This window comes from Terrapene carolina, unplaced genomic scaffold (genome assembly GCF_002925995.2).
Source record: "Terrapene carolina triunguis isolate 2854851 unplaced genomic scaffold, T_m_triunguis-2.0 Scaffold131, whole genome shotgun sequence".
Lineage (NCBI taxonomy): Eukaryota > Metazoa > Chordata > Testudines > Emydidae > Terrapene > Terrapene triunguis.
In genome coordinates, this window is record NW_020664482.1 from 26,865,249 (window position 1) to 26,873,018 (window position 7,770).

A 7,770-nucleotide genomic window follows, 5' to 3' on the forward strand; every position below is an offset into this window, starting at 1 on the left:
GGCGGTTGATGAAAAGCTTAAGTGGTATGGTGACAAGGTTATGGGTTTGATTCTGATCTGACATGCACCAGTGCAATTCCAGTGAAATCAGTGGACTGTATAAAATTGGTATAATTGGATCAGAATCAGGCCTAATAAATACATTTTCAAAAATGCATAATTAAACTCGTGATTTCATATCACGCTAATGAATTTTACTCAAGGTTCTCTTCAAGGATGCTTTTCTCACATTAGCATTTGACATTAGTAAGCAATGAATAATTCCATTTTTTCTTTCTAACATCTGGGATACTTCCTGCTTTATTTGCTAGTCACTCAACAGTCTGCAGGAAATATTAATGAGTCCTAGGTGTTCAAATACAAGCCCTATTGATCATAGTCAGGAGGCAAGGTTACATCTGAGAGGTTGTAAGCGTTCCGATTAAGAGGCTTGTTTTGGGGGAAATGAAAGGTCAGTCAGTGTAAGGAAAGGATTAGTATTAGTGTACTGAAATGGTCAGTGAGGTGCCCAAAAATCACTAGAACACTCCTGAACAGGCCACCACTGGACTTCTATCTTGAAGTCTCTGGCATCTTTCATGCATACTGTGTATTAGAGCTGACTGCATGTGATATACTTCAAATATATTTCTGGCCCTGCTCTGTGATAGCCAAGGCAGGGTTATTGCCGCGCACACCACTAGACAGAACTCCTTCCTAAATTGGCCTACGTCCACACTAGAGAACTGAACCATTGATGTCTGAAGTGGCAGGATTCATAGAATCATAGAATATCAGGGTTGGAAGGGACCTCAGGATGTCATCTAGTCCGACCCCCTGCTCAAAGCAGGACCAATCCCCAACTAAATCATCCCAGCCAGGGCTTCGTCAAGCCTGACCTTAAAAACCTCTAAGGAAGGAGAGTCCACCACCTCCCTAGGTAACCCATTCCAGTGCTTCACCACCCTTCTAGAGAAAAGGATTGCCTCATTGCAAGTGCCAAAGGTGCATTGCATCTACACTAGCCATTCTGTTTTAGGTGCAGGTCCCTCCCGTGTTCACGTGCAACACTGTAATGCACCATTACATTTGCACTGTGCGCTGGGTACCTATCTCATAGTGCTGCCCCAACTCCTGGACGCTTAGCTTGTGGGAGATTTTGGAGGCCATCCAGGAGTCAAAGGCCCGTAACTACTCATCTCATCCATTTCCTCCATATCAGTTTCTTAAAATGAAGGCATGGATGAATGGTAAAATTGTGCCGCTAAATGGCTGTTGCTGTCTCTAAAAGTAGTCTCCAAGTTCCTCAGGTAGCCCAGGAGAGCTGATTGAGTGTGTGCCAGCAGTGCCTGCAGGGAGCTAGATTAGAAGACCAGCAGCTAATATAATATGTGTTGCAAGGCTCGATCACCCTCTCAGAACCTCTGTAGTAACTGGCTCTGTGTATAGCTTCTGGATGAAGCCACAGAATAAAGCATCACATTAAATCAGGACTAAAGACTAATGGGACCAAGTTGTTCTTCTGACTTGGAGTGAGCAACAGAGGCTAGAGCTTCAGAATGAGGAAGGAGACTTCTCTAGAGTGCTGAGCCCAACACTACAGCACCAAACCACAAGGATGAAAATACTGTTGAATGTGGGAGAGTGATGCTAACTGGCACTAACCTTAGATAGTTACCCATTGGAGAGCCACCAGTTTGGGTTGGGAAGCCCATGGTGCATGCTTCTGTGGTGAGTGTTTGTGTATCGCCAACAGACCCTGGTTGGCAAGATTGAACCTGGGACCTCTGGAGCTTAGTGCATGAGCCTCTACCGCATGAGCTAAAAGCCAGCTGGCTGTTAGCTAAGGCTGTAGAGCAGACTCATGAATCTCTTTCTCTCTCTCTCTCTAAGTGGTCTCGGTGCCACTAGATGGAACAGAACACCACACCCCGAAGGTGTGTGGGTTACATTTGCATAGCAATATTTGCTATGTTACAGTGGCATGTGAAGTAGGTAGCAAATGTGCCAGAGATTGCTGAATAACTGGGCTTCTCTAACTGTGCAGGGGCTACAGAGGAAACTCATGTGCCCATTCTGGGCTCTCCAATCTAACCCAGGAATACATTAACAGAAAAGACCCTCGCCCCTTCTCCCCCCCACCCAGATGATGGAAGCCTTAGTGGCCATCATGGCAAGTGCCTGCATGTGCAAGCAAAATCCACAATGCCAGACTTCTTAAAAACTCTGGATTTTCCCCACACCACAACATTGACATTAATGGTGTCTCCATCCCTATCATGATTTGCTGTGATCCACCACACTTGTTGCTGCTTGGCACATAGAGCCATATCTCAGTTACATGAAACCCGTCAAGATAGTGATCTAGCTACATGCTTCATTGTTGCAGGCTGGTGGTTGAGCATGCTTTCAGCCGGCATAAAGTGAAGTGGAAATGTCTATTGATACATGTGACAAATGTGGGGGTTCTGTTTAATAACTACTAATACTGTTTCTGTACCATGTATAGCGGATGTGCACTTCCCTCTAGTCTAGGGGGTCTGCCTGGATAGCAGATCCAAGGTCAAAATCAAGGGGAGGCTGTATAACGGCTGACATTTAAGAATCACTGAGAGATAATCCCAGACCAGCTGCTTACTAGCCTTAGCCCATTCCTCTAGGCAGTTTGAATTGGGAAAACCAGCCCAAGAGACCCAAAGATACATAGAAGGATTTTGTTGTTAAAGACAATTTGAGTCGGTTCAGGTCTATTCCTATAATTTACATGGAAAGCCTGTCTCGCTTAGCTGGTGGTGAAGCGTAGGATTAGATGAGACTAAATATGCAGGCAGGCTGGTTGCCGTTTTAAAATCTGCTAAATAAAACTGTTAAATAAAAGTCATTTGTTTTACAGAGGATCTTGCTCAAGCTCACTGGTCACAAGTTCCTGAAGGGAGGAAACACAGGTGCCTAAACCCCACTCAGACCTGCAGGGCAATGAGCAGCATGCTCAGGTCCTGGCCTAAGGCTGGAAGACTGGAGAGATTCTGTCCTAAGATAGATAAGGGCAAGAGGCTTACAATCTGAGGGGACGTGCACTCCGTGAAACCAGAAAGGGGACAGAGGTGTCACTACCCCCATAACTGTGACCATACATGACAGTGTCATCAGCAATGTGGCTCCATCGGTATCTGCCTGTTGTAGTCTGCATAAAATCTATCCAAGCAAGGAAGAAAAGTGTTCAATAAACTGTGGCGTGAGTAGGCTGCAAGACTTGTACAAATTATGCACTGCTGGACATGCAGGCTGCAGCACCTGATGTCATGACTTGTGACAGCAGACTTGTAGTGAGCATGAGCACCAAGTCAGGTGTGCCTTGTGTGTCTAGTTTGCAATTAAAAGGCGACTGCAAGAGGTTGCGGATGGATGTTCAAGATATAGATGAATATTTGTTGTTATTGCACTTCTTAGTAATCGCATATCAGAAGTTGTCTTTGTGACGTTGCAGTCTACATGGTTTTATAAAAATATGTTAATGAGTGAATATAATGTAACTGGAATATGCTTCATGCAAAAGGTCTCTTGTAAGGTATCATTACAAAGCTTATAATCTACTGAGTGTGATCATCCTATTTATATAAATGTACCACTCTTGTATCTGAAACTAGAAATATGAAATATAACTCTGAGGGCCTATTGTAATTATGCAAAGTGTGGGCTATTAATGGTGGTTTGGAATCTTGATGACTCCCATTAACCAGGACAATTGTCTGCAGATGGGTGTGTTTTACCTGTAAGTCTTCCTGTATACGTGTGTGCTGGCAAGTGGGCAATGAAGTCTTGCAGTGACATGTGATCATGTCACCTGAACTGGAATCCATCTTTAACCTGGTGTCTTTCCATTGAGAAGGAGGGGGTGGGAACCCAGAGAGGGACAAAGGATTCCCGCCTTATGCAAAAGATATATAAAGGGGTGGAACAGAACAAAGGGAGGAGAGGAGCCATCATGAAGAATCCCCTAGCTACCACCTGAGCTGGAACAAGAGCTGTACCAGGGGAAAGAATTGTGCCCAGGCCTGGAAGGTGTCCAACCTGAGAAAAAAAACTTACTGAAGCATCTCTGAGGGTGAGATTATCTGTATTCAGTTTGATTAGACATAGATTTGCACATTTTATTTTATTTTGCTTGGTGACTTACTTTGTTCTGTCTGTTACTACTTGGAACCACTTAAATCCTACTTTCTGTATTTAATAAAATCACTTTTTACTTATTAATTAACTCAGAGTATGTATTAATACCTGGGGGAGCAAACAACTGTGCATATCTCTCTATCAGTGTTATAGAGGGCGAACAATTTATGAGTTTACCCTGCATAAGCTTTATACAGGGTAAAATGGATTTATTTGGGTTGAGACCCCATTGGGAGTTGGGCATCTGAATGTTAAAGACAGGAACACTTCTGTTACCTGCTTTCAGTGAAGCCTGCAGCTTTGGGGCAAGTAATTCAGACCCTGGGACTTTGTTGGAGAAGACGGGAGTGTCTGGCTCAGCAAGACAGGGTGCTGGAGTCCTGAGTTGGCAAGGAAAGCAGGGGTAGAAGTAGTCTGGGCACATCGGGTGGCAGCTCTCAGGGGGTTTCTGTGATCCAACCCGTCACAGTCTTATGCCCTATAATAAGAATGGAATAATAATGGAAATTAAGGAAGCATAGTCCAGTCTATTTAGGAGTGCTCCTGGCTACCATGTTCTTGCTACCATCTCTGGTTGGCTAGGAGACTTCCCCCCATCCTGGAGGACAATGACTTGGCCTGGTATTTGTGCCTTCATCACCTTTCGGCTGGACTACCGCGATACAATACATCTGGGCACGAAGTCAGCAACCCATAGGAAACTCCAACTAACACAGAACACTGCAGTACATCTTCTCAGCAACACAGCTACCACAAGTACATCAGACCTGTTCACCACTGGTTTCCCATAGAACACTGTCAAGTGCAAGATCTTGGTCCTTGTCTTCAAGGCACTACAAAGCCTGAGACCAGGATATCTAAAAGACCACCCAAAGCTGGGGAATGAGGCCCATAGTCAACAACTCCACACCAGGCACGTTGGAACTTATTACCACAAGGGCAAAGCTTGTCTGTGCAGATGCCAGAGCCCCCTAGGGCCGGCCCAAGACTGTGGAGCCATCTCCCAAAGGAACGAAAAGCCGTCACAAATCTCACCACCTTCTGCTCTACCTGCAAGGCACACTTCTTCATTGTAGCCTTCACTAATACAAGCACAGAGCTGTATTCACATTTAAAAAGAGAGAACTCCTACCAAAACAATACCCTACACTGTGCACCCCTTGGGGATTTTCCCCCTTCCTCTGCAGCATGTGGGTGCAGGTCAGTTGCCAGGATTATCTGGGTGTACCTCATTCAATCATTTCCCTGCCATGGCGGGGACCTAGGGCATGGGTGCACCTCGGTCCCTCCCAATCTCTGCTTGTGGCACAGCATAGTCTAATCTCCTGTGGCCTGGAATACTTCGGTCTCCTTTTGGTTGTTGAGTTTAGTGTGAGGGTGCTGGGTGGCATCGGTGGCCTGTGATATAAAGGAGGTCAAACGTGTTGATCTAGTGGTGCCTTTTGGCTTTAAACGCTCTGATGCTCTGACACAATTGTACCCTGGGGACAGAATGGGAGAAAGAACAAACCACATGTGACAGAAGTGTCGTCACAGGGCTTAATATGCTGATGTTCACATACTACAGTGATAAGGGGAATATAAGAACCCACATAGAATAGAATTTAGTAAGAAACCAGTATCTCTTTAATTATTACATCAGCAGGAATGCATATGTATCATTTTGATAGAAAGATGCCAATCCTTCCTCCCTCCCATTATCAAACTCAAAGGAAAATAGAGGTATTATCTGTCAGGCATTATCTGTCTATTGAGGCTAAGTCAACTAGTTAAGATTTACATGGCTCGCATCCCACTTGTTCCCATTTGGCAGCCTGCCCCTTGTCCTGCTGAATCAACATATTTTGAAGTACATCTTGTCAGTCACAGAGAGGAAACGCTGCCTCATGAAGTGCTGATGAGGCAACGGGAAGCAGCCATGTAGCAGGTGGACAAGGGGACAGACACAGTTCAGAAAATTAAGGCACAAACAAAACTAAAATAAAAAAGTAAATATAAACTAGCACCATGCATCCCGCACCAGGCAGTATATTATTCCCAGATTAAGACACATTGTCTAGAGTACATTTTACAAGAGTGCACAGCACCTCAATCCTATAATCAATAAGCAGTACCTGCTGCAGCACAAAGAACTCTTATCTAGAATACTACTTTGAACTTACTGAATTTATTTAATCCCTGGTGCCTGTGGAGCATCAATCCTGTCTTCTGGGTTAATTTATTTATTCCAGTGATCTATTTTTAGTCTTTCAAGTGCTTGACATTTGAGAAGCAGATTTTTTCCTTCTATTAAAAAAAAATCTGAGTTGATGAAAAATAGTGTTTAGAGAAATTATTTGTTCCATAGTTCATTCCTCACTTTTTCTCCTGAGCCACATAGCCCTACTATCAATAGCATGGAGCTCATTCCTGAATTCTCACTGCCTGTCTATGCACATTCCTAAATCAGCAGTTGATGATCTGTGGATCTTCTCTTCTTCTCCCAATCTCTTTCCCCAAAAATATTCTCTGCTCCTGTCCAAAGAATTACTTCCCTTTGAGATATATTCAAGATACTGTAAAGTGTTTAGTTTGGGAGTTGTAATGAATATACATGATGCTCTTATCTTATGGGGCTTGAAATATTGACATTATTGTAACATGAACAATAGAGTGAAACCAAAGGAAAACGGTGGTTTGAATTATGTGAATATGTACGTTTGTTGTTTTAAAGGAAAAACAATATGAAAAAAATGCTTTTACTGCCGATGCACTGATGATGTAGTAGCAATTATTATCAGAGCAGCAAAGAATGCATCCTAATGAACCCAAATGGTAGGCACTAAACATTTGATTATGGGAGAGCAGATTGAAGCTGTCTGAGCTTTAGGGACTGGCAAGAAGAAAAAAAAATCTTATCTGACCTTGATTAGATTAATGATGGCTGCATAAAAGATAGGGGGGGAAAAAACCATGAAAATAAAGTAAAATAAAAGCCAATTGTGTGAGAAACAGAGGGTTAAGGATATTTTTTCTTTTCATCTTCCAATATTTCTCTGCATGGCTTTAATTAAAAATGCAACAAACGTTGACAGAATGAACCTTCCATAGGATGGGGATATTCCCCAGACAAAATGTATTACCTGTCCTCAGAAATATATTTTTTAAAGGCACAGAGTGCAAGTGTTTTTTCCATTTCTGATTTAAAAAAAAAAATCTTCCATACATTTCTTCTGTGTAAAAATTATTCTGTATGAGAAACCATTAATCGAACTGATCAGAAATGCTGTAGAAATGTTACACAATGAAATTAATGCTCTAAGTTCTAAAACATTTATTACTGGTGAAATCTCATCTGTTGCACGCTAAAGTGACTGCAATGCACAGTGAATAAGATTCAATTCATACTGAAATAAAGACATCAATTGAATTTATTCCCACCAAAAAAAAGGTAGGAAAACTTAACGAATCAGACAAATCAACCACAGAATTAGACCCATTACTTATAAAGGTGGATACATGCACTGACTAAAATATATCAGATAATTTCTTATTAATCTCGACAAGCTATCAAATCAAGTACATCATTTTCAGAATCAAGGTCAATACATAGTGAATCAAATAATTATGTCTAAAATCCTA